The sequence below is a fragment of the Mesitornis unicolor genome, unplaced genomic scaffold, assembly GCF_000695765.1.
Source record: "Mesitornis unicolor isolate BGI_N332 unplaced genomic scaffold, ASM69576v1 scaffold1689, whole genome shotgun sequence".
Taxonomy (NCBI): domain Eukaryota; kingdom Metazoa; phylum Chordata; class Aves; order Mesitornithiformes; family Mesitornithidae; genus Mesitornis; species Mesitornis unicolor.
In genome coordinates, this window is record NW_010207764.1 from 77498 (window position 1) to 94763 (window position 17266).

Below are 17266 nucleotides of genomic sequence, written 5' to 3' on the forward strand. Positions count from 1 at the left end.
TTTCATGGCTGCTGTTGGTTACCTTCTCCGGAGAGAGCTGGTGTGCCCCAGCTCTGCTATGACCCTCGCTGTTCCAAGGAACCCAGCTCTATAGGGAGCTGCTGCCTGCCCTGCACCCCAGCCACTCTGGTACCTGTCCTTGGCTGTGCTCCATCCCACAGCTGGCCAAAAACCATGACGCAGCTTTGTTTTTCCTAGCAGCTTCTGCTGCCACTTGGCTTGCTCAACTCCTGGCATGCCAGGGTACATACTCACTCAGTAACTGGTGTGCTGTGGATGCGAGAAACCCACGGGCTGGAGTCAGAGGGCTTGTCTGTAGCATCTAGCACTACACCACGTAAATGTAGGGACTTGGCCTCAGTGGTGACTCAGAGACATAAACTAAGCTGTTAATGGAGGGGGGCAGGATCTGGTTGTAAGCTCGTAATGGAGGTGATGCACAATGAGTCTACAGAGGAGGCAAGAACAGAGACGAAAGTGCTCTTCTCCAAGGGCAACATGTGCCAGTGGAGCATGGGGCACAGATCCCCCCTCTTTACCTTCCCCAGCCCCACCGCCAGCATCCTGACAGTCCAGGAGACAGAGCAGCCTCACCGGGTGCTGGAGTCCCTTCATGGGCAGCCAGGGCTTTGAGGAGCGTACAGGAGACCACTGCCAAAGTGACCCCACACTCTGGCACAGAGGAGCTCACTGAGTCACAGGTGTCTCACTAAATACCCAACAGTTCTAGGTGTAACAGCCATTTCTAGACATCTTCCCCTCCCTCCTTCTTTTGTTTCACACCTCATTGAGGCACGGGGAGGGAAAAGGAAGATTTTGAGTTTGGGGATCACTCCTATTTCACCCTCTTAATCTTTATACAGTTTCACTGGGTCTCACCCACTCTCAGTGAAATGGGAGAACCTCCCCTGCATGTTGGTGATTCTCACTAATCTAAATATTTTGACAGGAGTCCTATGGAGTGCAGAAACAACAGTGCTGGCTGCAGCTCCCGCCACTGACTCATCCTGCAGGAAGAAACACTGAGGGGCCCAAAATAGCAAAAGCTTTCAGTTCTGCTCATCTAGCTGGCACAACCCCAATGCAGGTGTGAGGGTCACATCCTGGGGCTGCAGGAGCTTTTAGGTTGGTCCTAATAGCCAAGGACAGCCTTTGGCTGTCCTGACCCCTTGTAGAGATGGTTCCAGTTTAGCTTCAAGCCTTTCTGACTTCCCTTCACCTGTCCCCCCTGCCTTGGACTGACCTGCTTGGTGTGTCTGAGTTTGGCAGGAGATACGAGGTGTGCCTCCTCCATACAGCTCCACATGTGTCAGTCCCGAGCAGAGAGAGCAGATCACCACCCTTCCCTTCCCTTCCACCTGGAGATGCTGCTGTGTGGAGCTGCAGAGTCACGAGGCTCAGGTGCTGGTTCAAGTTATTTCTGTAAGAAGCCCCAGTGAGCCAGCTGAGCTGCAGTAATGGGCAGAGCTCGTGTTCTCAGCTGGAGGCCAATGCAGCACAGCCTGGTTCAGGTCAAACTTCCACTGTGGCTGAGCTCGGTGGCATCTCCTGGTGCTGCTGAAGCCTCCCAGACCTACCCTGGCTCAGCTGAAACAGCAGGGCTAACACAACCCCTCTATGGCCAGTGGTGAACTACCGCAACCTTATGAAAGCCCAATAGATAGAATAATGCACTGTAAGCTGCTGTAATGAAGATGTGAAAAATAAAAATCAATCTTTGTTGCTAGGAATGGTTGAACCAGTTTGGATAAGTACAATCCGACTAAAGATTGGGCTGAGACCCTGGCCCAGGTTGCCCAGGGAAGCTGTGGATGCCCCCTCCCTAGCACTGCCCAAGGCCAGGTTGGACGGGGCTTGGAGCAGCCTGGGCTGGTGGAGGTGTCCCTGCCCATGGCAGGGGTTGGACTGGATGGGCTTTAAGGTCCCTTCAACCCAAACCATTCTGTGACTGTGATTCTTTAAAGTGGTCTTTCTAAATGCAGCTTGAATCTGTTTGCTTGCTCTAAGGCTGCTCATTGTAAGTTTAAATTATTGTAATCAGATTTAGAAGTTAAATGCTGGGTTTGCTGTTGATCCTAACTTCAGTTTTTTGGGACAGATTTTACTGTTTGGCTCTGCCCTGCATTTCTCTGCAGGCCTAAGAGCCCATCCCCACACGCAGGTAGCACAGAGCATTGCATGTGCTGTGGGAGCAGAACCTGATTTTCACAGGTTCTTCTACCTGATTTTGCCCTAATTATTCCTAAGATATTAATTATTATATTATTTCAGATCTGAACAGCTCCATTAGTGCTCTCTTGGCAGGGACATGTCTTAGGACACTGCTGCCTGTGCTGCCATTTAATAGCTCAGTCTGACATGATCTTCTGGATCTAAATTTATCATCATTCCCACCCAGGGCCTGATCCCGATTCCTAACTTCACCATGCCTATTTCAGGGAGAGTTTGTTTATTTAGATGCAGAAATCAGGCCAGTGCCATGCAGAGGTAACTTGGCTGCATCCTGTGACCAGAAGGGAAGGTTTGAAGTGAAACAGCTGTACCTGGCAGCTCTTTGAAACCAAAGGTATTACTAGCCAGGATGACTATCAGTAACCACTTACTTTATGGCAAAAGCCACAGCCAAACACAATTAGGCTGCTGTTATATTTGGACTACAAGCTCCGTCAACATACAGTGCTGGGGAGAACAGGTCTCTGATCCCTGATGCGACATAAACAAACAGCAAGGATTACAGCTGGCTTTGGATGCACAGCACCACGCTATTCAATACCATTAGCATCTGAAACAACTGGTCTCCATTGATAGCCCATCCCCACAGAAAAGCTTAGCCAGGCTGCCTGTCCCCCTTCAATAGATCCCAGGCGGCAGAATTAGCAGAATTACTTCTTGCTGTCAGAGGAGGGTGGCAGGTGAGTGACAAGGTCATTCTGGGAGCAGAGCCAGGGGCTTCGCCTGCCTCTGCACCGCATTTACCCCAGTCAGCTTGTAACTCAATACAGGACCTCGGTATTTATGGCTCAGGGCGCGATAAGCCCCATTTCTGAAAACAAAAACAAGTCTTTGGGGGCTGCAAAGGAGAGAGAAGAGGAGCGGCTTGCTCCTTTTGGTTTTTGTGAGGAATGGTGGAGCCCCAGCCTCTGCAGATATGTGTTTAGCTTTCCATGTGTTTGCCTTTTTACTCCTGAGAGCAGCAGGAGCACACACAGGGGTAGGTAACACAGCTGGGAGTCTTCACCCAAAACCAAGCCTCCACTTCAGCTTCTACTGCAACACCTTTCAAGCCAGATCCTCTGCAGGCAATGGAAACCAGACCAATTTGCAGCACTTAAAGTACTCACATTTTTGCTGTGTTTTAGGTTAGTTTCCAGATAAATCTTTGCGGTTCTCAAAGAATATTATATTGGATAACTACTGCTGGGAAGCAAATGATTCTTTTAAAAACCTAGAAAGACTTCAGTGCCCATCAGATCTGCCAGAGCCAGGACATTAGAAGAATGACACCTCATGCTGTCCAGCTGCGGCAACAGGCAAATATATTTTGTAATGACAGCTTATGCAGACTGCTCAAGTTCTAGCCCGGTGCTGAAGGAGCAAAGCCAGGCTTCCCAAAAGAATCCTGCAAGCAAACAAATCCCCTTGTCCAGCCTCAGCTGTCAAAACAGGTCACCTATCACTCTGGCATATGTTACCATGCCATTAAATTGCGACTCTGTGCAAATTCTTTACTGGAAATGCATACACCTGCAAGCTTTTATTTCTTCTCAGACAGCATTAATCCATACAGCAATCAGAGCAATGTTAGTTTTGTGTCATACCAGCTGGAAATTTATAAATGAAAGAAACCATTTGCTGATGTCATTTTTCTTCCCTCACGCTGTGCCCTGCACGCTACGTTGTACCTCAGCATATTGTCACAAAAACTACAATTATTTCTGAGCAAGCTGCTCTAGGCACAAAGGAAAAGGAAAATAAGGAAATGGCAGAGCTACAGTTCTGCTTAGCACCAGCGAGTGAACCAAACCAAACCAAACAAAACAACAAAAAGCAAACCACAAAAACTCCCCAGACTCTGTTGGGGTGTTAGGTTACAAACCACTATAGGAATAAATATTTACATAGACATAGCAGACTGACAGATTGAAATGATAAATGAGTTCAAAACATGCATATTTGCATTACCTTTTTGTCCTGAAATAAAAGGGCAGTAATACTGTTGAAATGGGCTATCTCCTTGATTAAGTCTTAATTCAGAAAATCCTTGCTGGTATTCATCTCCCTGCTTTGCTTGGACATTTCGATCAACTGCAGGACAGCTTTGAAATGCTCTCTCTTTGAAGCCTGGAGTTTATTTCTGGATCACCCCATGATCAGTGAATACAAGCCAAAATATAAGTTGTTCTGAATCTCAGATTTCCTATTTGAAGATGCACGGCAGAAACTTTCACCCATCCTGAAGTTGTTCTTTGTTGCGTTATCTGAAGAACTTAACTTCATCAAGCATCCTGTAGCTAAATAACACAAAGCTGACCTTCCTATTACATCATTATTTATTGTCCCTGACAAGTAGACCATATATGGACATGTTTCTGGAACCTAAAGAAAAAAAATTGCCTTATAATTTTGAAGTAAAATACGTTGTCCAGGAGACTTTTGTTTACTTGGGGAGAAGGGAGCTCAGTTTACTTTTCCTTTAGTTGCGGCTTGTTAAACAAAACAGGCAAACATTACATGGGTATTTATTGATGTTTTAGAGGGCTTCGTATATTTTTAAGGCTGCAAGTCTGAGACTTCAGGATTCCAAAAGATGACAAAAACACGTGAACCTGTTCCAAGTAGTATTTGTCAGAGCTTTACTACTGGAAAAGAACTGCTTTCGTACCCCAAAAATGTGAACGACAGACCCTCCCTCAGACTCCTCGAGGCCATAAGTGGAAAATGGTGGCCACACATGGGAAATGGTGGCCACCTTCCCATATGCTCCTGCTTCACTGATTCCCATGCAAAACATTGCATATAAAGGGAATAAAGCCTAAACCGCAGTGGATCTTGTTTCTTCTCTGAGTCCCTTGTCAAGCCTCGGGCTATCTGTACTCACCCTGGCAGAGCATAAACACCCCCTGTCTAGGGCTTAACAAGAGCAGTCCTGAAGGAAAACAATTTAGCAAGACTATATCACCCACCCATGGGTGATCCCTTCCAACTCACCTGCTTTGCTTTTAGGCTGTTTCAGGACCAGCATCATTCCCTCTCCTTGCTTGCTCCTCAGTCCGACTTGCTCCAACATGACAGGATGGCCGGTATCTGACATATCCAGCTTCTCTGCTGCCCCCAAAAACATCTGCCCCCCATCACTAGTGCTAGGGCTGTTGTGCTGTCCAAAGTTAAGGACATTCAGCAGTTGCTGTGGCAGCCAAGGAGCCCTGGATGCTGTCACCAAGAGGGTGTAAAAGTTTTATGCCCTTGAAACACGTCAGCCAGCCCTCCGTGACTTTTACACAACATCCAGCGTTTTCTTTCCTGATACTACTTTAAGATTGTAACCAGCCTTGGCTTAAAAGCAAGAGTGAATATCTCTCATATTTAGCACTTCTGCTTGCCTTTTGGCAGTCTCACATTGGATCTCTTGGGACTCTTATGGCTGGCTTGATGTCCCACTAAACTCAAGGAAAATTGCCAATTTTGTAATGCAGATTCATGTTTGGCAGAGGCAAGGGTGCCTACGTCTTCCAAAATGGACTGTTTGATTATTAAAAAGATACCGGGGCTCAAGGTGCCATCAGCTATGAAGGTTGCAGGTAGTTTCCCATGCCATTTACACCAAGCACACTGCAATTCCCTTCCCTCCCACATTCCTGGGTTTGCTTGCAAAGCCCCATGCACCTTTTCGATGTATTTGGAGCTCCTATGAATGCTGCTGCACCGTTTTCCTATAAAAGTGGAGCACTCTGCTTCAGAAGCTCTGTTTTCAGATACCTCTAACTCTCTTTTGTCTTGAGTAACTCATTTAACTCCTCTGTGTCTCATTTTCTACATTAGTGAAGTGGAAATGATCAAACGCATTAACTTTAGAGATGGGTCCAAAATTCCTTGCAGATGGGAAGCCAACAAGACTACTTATATGGATAGAGATTGCCGAACAAGACCTTATTTAATTAGTATCTGTGAAATACTTTGGTATCCTCAGAGGAAGACCTCATAAAAAGCTGAAATATTAATTACAGAAGTATTACTACACAGGAATGAAATCATACATTTGAGGGTTGATTTTTTTCCAATGAAACAGTGTTGTGGCTTTATTACAACACATCCAAGGCATAATAATAACAATCGTTATGATTCATTAGCATTGCGTCAGATTTGTTAATATTTCCCCGGGGGCACATACAGTTATGGATCTGCATTTTCAGCTTAATCCCAAGACATTGCAAGAGATTACAAAATGTCACCTGCAAAAATATATACATGCATTTACGCCGTTTACTGGGACAGATTTCAAACTCAGACACTGCATATTAGATCTGTTTGCTTTCTCTTTAAATAGTGAATGATGCAAATAGCCAACTCATGCTGATGGGGGAGTCAGCCAGGGTCTCACAGGGCACCGTAAAGAAGATTTGAATCTGAGACAAGACAAAGAAGAATGACCACATGAAAATAATAAATGGTGAAATAAGCAGCAAGATTTGCTTTACTCTTCACTTTTGCTCAAAACAGCAAGCAGAAGTCAGGTTAGGAAAGCACATTTAACATTTCCTTAATTTGGGGGTTTGTTCAGTCTCTACTTCCATTAGTTGAATTAAATAGACCTTCAGCTTTACTAAATGGTGTTTTGTTTTAAGGCAAAACTGAATCAGGCAGCTGGGGTTGGTGAAAAACCAAAGTTCATTTGTGCGTCCTGGGAGACTGATGAGGTTTTTACAAACTCAGCCTGTGTGCAGAGCTGCCATGGATGTGCCAGCACACGGCGAAATGCAGGTGAGAATGGACGTGAGCTCAAACTGCTTTCGTGTCCATAGCCTATAACTGCCACAAATGAGTAGTTACTGCTGTGCCCAAACGCTGGTCTCATGAGTGGCTGTTCTGAAATGAAGAACATACTGATAAATTGTGACAGTAACAGTCCCTGGACAGAAGATCCTTGTAATACTTTGCCACAGAACAGCCACTGCTTTGTGCACCAATTACCTGGAACAGTTCCCTTGTTACTTATATCTTGTCTGAACTTTTTTACTGCAGAAAGACAGCAAGATGTTTTGGGTGGCACACTTCACTGAGAGCGTAGACCTCGGGCACACATCTCTGTACCTTCTGCAATTGTATTTTGGATGCAGAGCCAAATTGAGCAATGCAGGGCTTTGCATTCCGTGTCACCGTGCTGTGTGTGCTTCCATCAGACACTCCCAAAGATTAAATGCAAACACCAGAACCAAAAGCAACCCTCCTGTGCTTCCTGCTATACAACCCACGGTCAAATAACAGGAAGACAGAAACTCCCACAGGGGAAGATGGTTTCAATTTCCTTTGCAAGAACTAATGATTGCTTTGGCCCCAGTACCCTGAGAGAGGCAAGGAGCCAGAGGCACTTGTATGGGAAAAGGTGCAGGATGTCACCCATGCCCAGGGGCAGGGAATACAATATACAGGAGTTCTTGCTGACTCTGCTGCCTAAATACTTCAGTGCTGCCAAGAAGTAGGTGTTTTGGGATCACTTTGCTCAGAAGATAATTGCCCTTTCTGGAGGAATTTATCCCACGCTCTTGGCTCCTGAGTCCCACCCCCGTCAGGATGGACTTGGGCTCAGTGTGCAACTTCCACCTCTGCGCAGTGGCTCCTCACAGAAAATTTGTACCTTTCAGATGCAAACATGGAGTTCTCCCTCCTCTGCAAACAGGACATGAGCGCAAAGGGGAACTCCCAGTATGCCGGGTCCTAAGCCCCATTTTGGGTCTCTGATGAGTCAGCCTGGACCTGACCTGCTTTTGGAAGAGTGCTCAGCTACTGCAGTCGCTGCCTCTCTGCAAATGTCATCATAAGGTCACATCCACTGACTCAAACGGAAAGAGGAATCAGGCAGAGGGAACACGAAATGCTAATATGAAGCGAACACAACCCGAAGACTGTATAAACAAATACATGTTCCTTGGAGGAAGAGGGAAAGCATAAACATTATCTTTTAGTTACTTTTTGCTGTGCAAATATCATTTATCTTATGTTATAATATATGTTAGTAAGAAATCTAATGAAAGACTTGTCTTTTTCTTGACCTTTACAAAATCCACAAAATTCAGAGATGCTGTTGCAACCCCATAGCTCTGAGGCTCTTGCAGGGGAGCAGGAGGATGACAATGGCAACAAGAGGCACAAGCTGCTGTTAATTGCAATGGTCCCAGGAAAAACAGCAGCTCCAAAACAGTAGTAATGGAAAAGTGAAATAGATTTTGATAAGAAATAACTTTCCCACAGTTTTTTTAAAGCAGTCTTTGGAAATATATTTACAATGGTTCTTTACATCTCCATTTGATCCCTTAGGCTTGTTTATGAAGAAAGTACTTTTTATGCATTTTTCTGGTACCCTCTAATTCTTTTAAGACTGATTTATTTCTAACTGCTGTGCCTGCCGTATGCAGTAAGACTTGAACACTGCTCTCCTTCCCTTCCCTCAACGACATGAGAACAAGAGGCCTTCTAGACATGGAACTGTCTTTTCTTTACTATTACCACAGAAACACAGCCCTCAAAAACCAAGATGCTCCTACCTAAATTCAGCAGCTTGCAAAAATGTCTGTAACTTTGAGCACAATGAAGTTCAAGGAATTAGGACTTTCTATCTACTTGGTGTTAATCTAAGGCTGGCAGATGCTACCAGAGCGGTGAGGCAGAGCAAGACCCTCCTGTGCACAGCCCCAGGGAGAAGTGGGTGGTTTTGGTTGCTAAGACACAGGCTCCAGGCGTGGGATCAGTCCTGGAGGGAGTTTCTGGCCACCCCAACTGGAAGTGGGTTTGCTGCCATGGGGCTCAGAAACTCAAAGCAGGGGGACAAGCTGTCATCTACATTGACTCCTGCATGCTACGCTGGGCTGCTCTCCCTGATGAGATGGCCAGTCCTGGGACATCATCGGTTGCTGTTCAGGCAAGAGTGGGAAAAGAACCAGAATAGACTGTGCCAAAGGACACACATCATATCTGCTTACCCAGTGCTGGTTTTGCTGTGTAGCCAAATTCATAAGCAATAAATACAATATCTGAAGCCCCTGATCAGATGGACTGTCCTTGATCCTGCCACTAAAAAAGCTTTGTTGTCCACCACTGACTGCCTTGAGCACACATGAGAGAGGATCTGCCTCCCTGAAGTTCAACTCACAATGCCACAGGTTTGTTTTGCGGGGCTGACATTTTATTATTTGCCCTACATCTCTCAGGTTAAATTCAGGGCTATATTTAGGACAAGTGTCTGGACAGAATGTCACATGACACCAGTGGGTATCTGTCACACAACATGCCATGCGAACGTGTAATGTCCAACCCGGTTAAAAATAACCGTGCACTTACCTAATTCAGCAGGCTTCTGGACTTGATCTACTGAGCTGGTAAGCAGATAGTGCAGTGATAAGAGTCAGAAATATACTGGGCGAAGAGACATCACTAAAAGCAAGAAGATAGAAAAATTATTTCCTGTGTTTTTTTCCCCTCTCTTTTTTTGTATCAAGCAGTAATTACTGTCCCACAGTAATTTATGTTTGACAGTCTAGATTATGTTAAAAAAGGATGTGAATAGGTAAATTGTGAGAAGAATTGTAGGGTTTTTTTCCCACCAAAGTGAGAGATCTCTGATACCTCCAGAGCAGAGCTAAATGACTGTTAATTCCCCCCCTAAGCATAGGAGAGGACAAATTCTCTCATAGTTAAGAAGTAGCTTGCTACATATATGGTTTTCTCAGCTACAGCAGGGCTACATGACACCAGCCAGCGTGGCTGAGGTGGGGAGACCCAGTTCTCCAAATTAAGCATCATTAGCTTCCTGAGCTGTGTTTGGAGATCATAGCTCCAGAGAAAACCTGAGCACTGGGAAAAAAAACCTGTTATACCAGTGTTAAAACCACAAAGTAGAGATGGAAAATCTGTTTAACACCTTTGTGGATAGGATGAGAACAAGCACAACAGCACAGATGAAGGCTGAAGAGCTGAACTTCAGCCAAGCTGCCTTGCTGTTACCGAGTGCTGTAATGATAAGCAGGACGTATTTTCTCCATTAAAGCTGTTGTGCCTCAGTCCTTTGGCATTTATCCAGGCCCACCTTGCTGATAAGCGAGGGTGAGGGTGTTTTTGAATGGTGGGGCTGTTGGCGTTCCAGCCACGTGCGAGCGATGGCCACCAATGCTGAGATTTCCTCCAGTGTGAGAAGCTGACAGCCTCTGTGGCTCCTCACTGCAGAAACGTCCTTGAAGGTCAATCCCATCCACTGTGTCCCTGGAGCTACAGCCTGGCAGAGGGAGGGTCACTGGGATGAGACAGAAAATGCTGATGGCCATCAAATGAACAAGCCATAGGCTTGTTACCAGGATGTGCTGAGAGCACCAAGGCAGCATGCAGAGCTGCTGAGCCAGCACCGGGGGAGTGTGGGGACCCTACAGCAGCTGAGCAAGGCGAGGGTTTTGTTTCACAGCACTGGAAATGGGATACAAGCAGCTCCCTGGGTCACTGGGGCAAAGCTGGTCCAGCCCAAGTGGTGCCTGACAGTTCCCAGTAGCTGATGTGAGGATGCGTGGGTTCATTTTGGGTGTAGGGGCAGGATTATCGATCACATCATGGGTGACAGCAGGCACTGCCTGGTCTCCTCAGCTAAAAAACGCTTACCCTCAGGTGGGACAGTCTCTTGGGACCAAAGCAAGACACGTTACTGTGTCCATGTAGGTAAATCTGTCCGTCCACTTTGTGCTTGCTCTCCAGATACCAAAACACTTTGCTGTCAGCAGTGTCTTTAATAAGTGCTTAAACCATGTTTACCATTTTTCCCTTTAAAAAGTGATTTCCCTTCGATTGTGAGACAAGTTTAGACATCTAAAGCTATTCACACTCCATATGAGTGTAGGTGGGTCCACGCAGAAGGTCAAAGATATTTTTATTGAAATGCTGCAAAGGCTGAGCCATTTCTTGGTTGTCACATTCTGTTTTTCATGAAAATGGTTTTGCTTTCTCTGCTGCAGCTGTAAATCATGTCTGTCACATCGGTTGTGGTCACAGTTATGTAGCATGGATTAATCTCTGATTTAATCTTATTTTCTGATGTCCAGTACCTAAAAATCAATCAGACTAGTGGTGAGCTTATATAGACCCCATAGGCTGACTCTGACAGGGATGGTTTAGGAGCATTTGCAAGAAACTCCTGGCAGGATAAATTGTTTCCTTCAGACTTGTCCCACCAGCTCATAAAGACTGCTTTAAATCTTCAAAACTTAGCACTCTGAAACCTTTCCAAGTATTTTTCTGATTATTTACTTCTCAGCAGTCCCATTTTCATGCAACGCTGAACCCAAATTTGAATTTTGCTAAGTTCTTTATCTACATGACTTTTTGTAGCAGTGAGTCCAAGACCCCCGAATAGGACGTTGCTGTGCTCTTGACATGAGACTGCTGACAGTCTCTTGCTGTGCACCAGCAGAGACTCACATGTGGCTTTGAGCACCAGGAGCAAGAACCTCCATCCCTGATGGATGCTGATACTGTGAGCCAGGCACCTGGGGGAGGCAAGGCTGCATGCACTGACCTGGCTTTTGACCGTTGAATCACACGGAAATGACACTGGGGCATGCTGCGAACACTGGAGCTGCACAGGAAACTGTGGCTAGCTTTAAAACACAGTAAAAGGAGAAAAAAAACCCTAACAAATACATGCATCAAGAGTTCACTCTTGCAGGCAGCAGCTCTTGATGAACTTGCCAGCACACTTACGGGCAGCACGTGGCACCAGCAGAGCTACAGGCACATTCGTGTCTGGCATGACCCAAAACACTTCTATCACAAAAACCTGATTCATAGTGTACATTTTCACCAGTGTTATGAAACGTCTCTGGCTATTGGTTCACTGCTCAGGCTGTGAATAGGAATGGAGTGTTTCATAATAATTCCTCAAAAGGAGGAAAAAAAAAAGAAGGATTTACCAGAAACCACTGGAGTAGTTGGAGGGTGCTGTCATCACCGCTGATCTTTGTAACCACAATCCGTACCACATGTTTGGCCTCAGGATCGGTTTGTTTCTGCTCTGCATCACATCTGTATAACAAAGCATGGGAACCAATATTCATGTAGTACCAGCGAGGCTGATGGAGTCACACTGGAGTGAGGACAAAACAATCTGTCAAAACCCACTAAGGTCTCATAGCACGTTGGAAATAACACACACAAATATGCAAAGAAAGAACAGATCACCCAGGCATTACCAATCTTTTTTCCCCTAGTGTAATTATACTTTACTATTTATGACAAACTATTATCATCTCTTCTGACCCTCCTGCCATGCAAAACACGCACATGCAAAGCACTCACACTCTCTTTGCATGTATACGTGCACAAGTACATATCTCTTACTGGAAATCAGCCAGAGGGTGAAGAGGGTAAAGGTAAAAAAATAAAGATAAACTTTGTGTATTTTTGCATGCATCGCAGTAGATACACACACATGCACACACAGATGCAAAGAGAGGGCTGAGAACAGCGTGTAAAAAAAAAGGACAGCACCAAGCAGGTCAAGCAGCTTTTGAAAACAAAAAAATCTAACCCCTACCCTCCAGTTCTGTTTGCAGCACTGGTATTTTGGAGGTATCTGGGGAAATGATTATATTGAATTTTTTGCAGTTGATTTTGAAGCTTTCAGGCTGAAATTTTCCCCGAGGTGTTACATGTGGTGAGGAAGGGCCATTTGCCCAGATAAGGGTGTTACCATGACTTGGCAGATCTCTGCACATTGGCATGCAGAAGAAATATTTGCCAGGGCAAGCCTGGAGATCCGTGATCACCTGCCCCACCATTTCTGCCCAAGGTTGCCAGGGGAACAGGGGCTGTGGCTGTGATTCTCAGAAATCAGTGGATGGAGATTCTCAGAAACAGAAGTGTTTCTAAAGAATTTAGGACAAAAAAAGAAGAGTGACTGACTAGTAACTTCCCTGTATGTGCAGAACAGCTCTATCTGTAAACGTAGTGCTATGCATTTAAACATAGTGTCCCAGAAAATAAAAACAAACTGGGATGATGCCAGTAGGTACTGAATAAATTTAACTCTGTCTTGCAACATGGGGAAGGGAGAGTGTAGAAGGCAGTGAGATAATTTATCATTGCAAAGACAGGATTTATGGCTGATAGTATGGAGACAATAAAAATAAAAATACAGAACACCATGCATAATATCAAACATGTGCACAATCAGTTGACTCAGCCCCAGAAAAGCCTAGGACAGATCTGGGAAACAGTGCCCAGTGGAAAATCAGTAGCTGGGACCATATCTAATTTCTCTATTTGTAAAACCTGTGAGACCAGGTACTTTCTCCAAGGCACCAGCAGTCGTGTCCACTGAATTCATCTCTGCAGAGGTGGCAGGACAGACATTTCATCTGATGAAAACCCTCAGGAGTGGTTTAACATCCATCCATGGGAAGGATCCATTCAAGAGACCATCACACTCTGAATTATGCTGATAAATACATGTCAATCTTGTCTATGAGGATCTGGACTCGCATATTTATAAAATTTAAAATCTTCAGATTTAAACATTGATGATAAACTTAAGAAAGCAGTGTGATATAAAGGCTGTTGTGTTGGTAATTTCTGGGCTGAATCTTCCTGTTGGAAAAACCCGCCTGCCTCCTGAATGCCATTCTCCATCGTGCAATATGATGCAAGGTATTTGCTGCCTGGCCCCTGAGTGCAGCACTAAAGTATAATCTTTGCACCAACTTGTCAAGAAGCAGGACAGGTCTGTTTTATATTCCCTCAGTCTGTATTTAGTCCACTTTGTCCTCATAAGGAGCCCTGCCCATATAGATATATCTATATAAAAACACCCATTCATTTTGTACGCAGAACATTTCAAAGCACAGTCATCTCTGTAAACACTCAGACCAAAACCCCTGTGGCACTGAAAGTGCTGATGCCAGAGCAAAGAAAGAGACTCTTTGCTTTGTCTCAGCACAATCCTTTCCCATCTTTGCTATCAAGCACTACCAAGCAGAGATGTGTGATCGTATGCCACGGCAATGCACCACACATCATTACTATTATCAGGGTTAAGAAATGTATTAGGAAAAAAAATCTCATCACTGCAAGCTGGTATTTCTCATACCTGATTCCAGAAGCAAATTCTTGATCTGTTTGTAAGCACGCAGTGTAGTCTTTCTTTAAAAAGCAAAATCTAATAAAACACGTAAGACTTCTTGTTACATTTCCATTTAACTTAATATTAAACATAAAAGAAATGTTTAAATAACAAAAATGACCGAAATGACCTTGCTTCATAAAATAAAATTTTCTAAGTAGTGTGATAGCTTTTGAAACCAATCAAGCTTCATAAAATCACAATATTGAACTTCCCCTGTCATCAATTCATAATTTTTTAAAGAACTTTTCAAACCATCACTGCATTCAGTATGCTGATGGCAGATCTACTAGAGACAAGAAGATGCATCCTGCCCTTGGCTCTTCTGACTTACCTGATTATAACACCAATGAATAGAACTGATTTATATCAGCATCATTGAGCTTATGACTTGGCCAAAGGATTAAATAATTGTGTCTCAACAGAAAATCAGTAACTTGAAATATTATCAAAAGACACCTGATGAAAGTTATTGCCTGAGCAGTCTTTGCTGTTAAATAAGTAATGCTAATGTTTCAAAAACATGTCAGTTGAGTAATTTCCTGGCTGCTGCAAACACATTATCCCACATTGGTGGTATTACCCACCAGCAGAGAGACTCCAACTCTAGAATGAAGACAATGAAGGTGGCCTACAATTGTGCCCTGCATGGCCTAGGTGATAGACAGCATCATCAGTACTGACATACGAACATCAGTTCCTTTGGTCCCCAGGGGAGAGGAGGAGGAATGGTCACCTCCAACCCTCTCTGAGAGATGAGGGATGGGTCTTGATCTCCTTACTCTCATAGCATGGATACGAGGCCAAATAGATTGTCAGTCCTGCGTGAAATTCAGCTTTTTCTGCACATCCTTGGGTGACTCTTCTTTAGTAGCTCTGGGTCGGCTGTGAACTCTTTTCTAAGGGGAAAACGCTTGTTTAAGCCAAAGGCCATTTCATCATGTACAGACAAGTGAATATCAAGTAAAAAAACAATGATTTGGGCAATGCTTTGGTCAATTTGATTGACTGTTGTGTACTTTCCCAGGGAAGAGGAGGACAAAGATGCCACTCACATCCCCATCATCCATGAGGTCAGACAAATCTCTTTGCCTATGCATGTTTATGTCAGAGAATCTCAATCAATCTCAATTCAATCCTTAAATCAAAGCGAACTCTAACTCTTAAATAAATCACTGCCCTCTCAGTGCACAGTGTGTGTCAGCCAAACTCACCTCAGGTGTTTCCAGCCATTTGTCTGTTGTCATCTGGATCCGAGTTTGGGTCCCCAGAGAAGTGAGCATGCGGCACTCTCTTCTTCAGGAAAATTACCTTATTACGGTGTACTGACAGCTGAGGTGAGGTGGTGTCATGACCGCACAAAGCCAAGCAGTAGATTCAAAGTGTCTGTTCAAATCTGAGCTGAGCCACATTTGCATATGGGGATCTCCCTCAAAGAAAATCATACATTAAAAAAAAAACCATACATTTTTTTATACATACAGCAACCCAAAAGTAGTTCTTCATTATGAGAAAAAAAGATAACAACTCGTGTTTATTTTTGGTCATCAGCTTCAGAGTTGGTTTACCTTCTAAATTTGGTACCTCTGTGAAATGATAACCAGGATGCTCTCTACTCAATTAAAAGCCCCACACAAGGTTACACAAGGTTACACAAGGTTACATCTTTCTGGAGGTTAGACCCGTATCTAGCAAGTCTGTCCCACACCAACCAGTGTGCAACAATTTACTGTTCATTTAAATCAATGTGCACCAAAACCAGCATGAGGACAGTGCTGAGTGAGGCCTGGCTATGGTCTGGGCACGGTGGCTCCTAGCGTGGCCTGAGGAGGTCTCATCCTTTTATTTGACAAAGCACGAACTTCTTAAAACTGTCACACTCTTGTTCTGGTTTGGGGTCATGCAATTTGTATGTGTGTATTGCGAGGATGAGGGGGTGGAACTTGAGATTTTGGCCAGCTTTAGGACAAAGAGTGATTGTACGCTGACTTGGCGTTATGCAAGTGCAAGGGGATTTGCTCAGTGCCATTACTGGCTTCCAAAGCCAGTTCTGTTGGTTGGCCCCCAGCAAGAGGCTGGAAAGCAGCACATACATGCTCCAGAAGACTCCACTTCTAAAGAGAAAGGTCAAAGTCAATTGTGTCACAGCAGAGCTCATTGCCAAGAGGCAAGAAATTAAAGTGAGGATGGAAGCTGTGTCCCAGTGGAGAGCAGAGCTGGCTGCCAAGCGCAACAAGATGTAAGCATCCTTCTCACTCCATGTCAGGAGGGAGAGCCCTGGCATCAGGGTTTAGTCCTGCTTCATCCCTCGGTGACCCTCTTCTGCCTGTTCATGGGGAGTGCTTGTACATTCACACATGTTGCAATCAGTAGGAAAGTAAAGCAGCAGCCATAGTCCAGTGGAGCAAGGGAACAGCTGCAAACAACAGTCTGCATCCAAGGAAGAGCAGTGTGTGCTCTGTCTCACTTCCTCTCTCACAAGTGCACATCCCTCATGCAGGGGCAGGAGTGACTTTGATATTTTCCCAAGTATAGCCTGTGAGTTAGGGCTGCAGTCCTCACAGACTGTAGCCTAGGTCTTTGCTTGTGCTGTAAAATCCTCTGGGTTGGGTTCAGCAATGACACTGGAGACAGTTATTACATGAGCATCGTCCCCCATGCTTCATTCCCAGTGTGGACACTTCAATCATTTGGTACTTGATCTGCTGGAAGCTAATAAATCAATCCAGGACACTGGGTAATCCAGCAGTTTACCAAGTCCCTGAACGGGGTGCCTCATCCAGTTGTTAAATGCACTTTTTCTTTTGTGTCAGAACAGGAATCAAGCTCCTAATTTTGATGAGGTTTTTTAAATTAACGATGTGAAGAGAAAATGAGTAACCCAAGCTACCAAGCAAA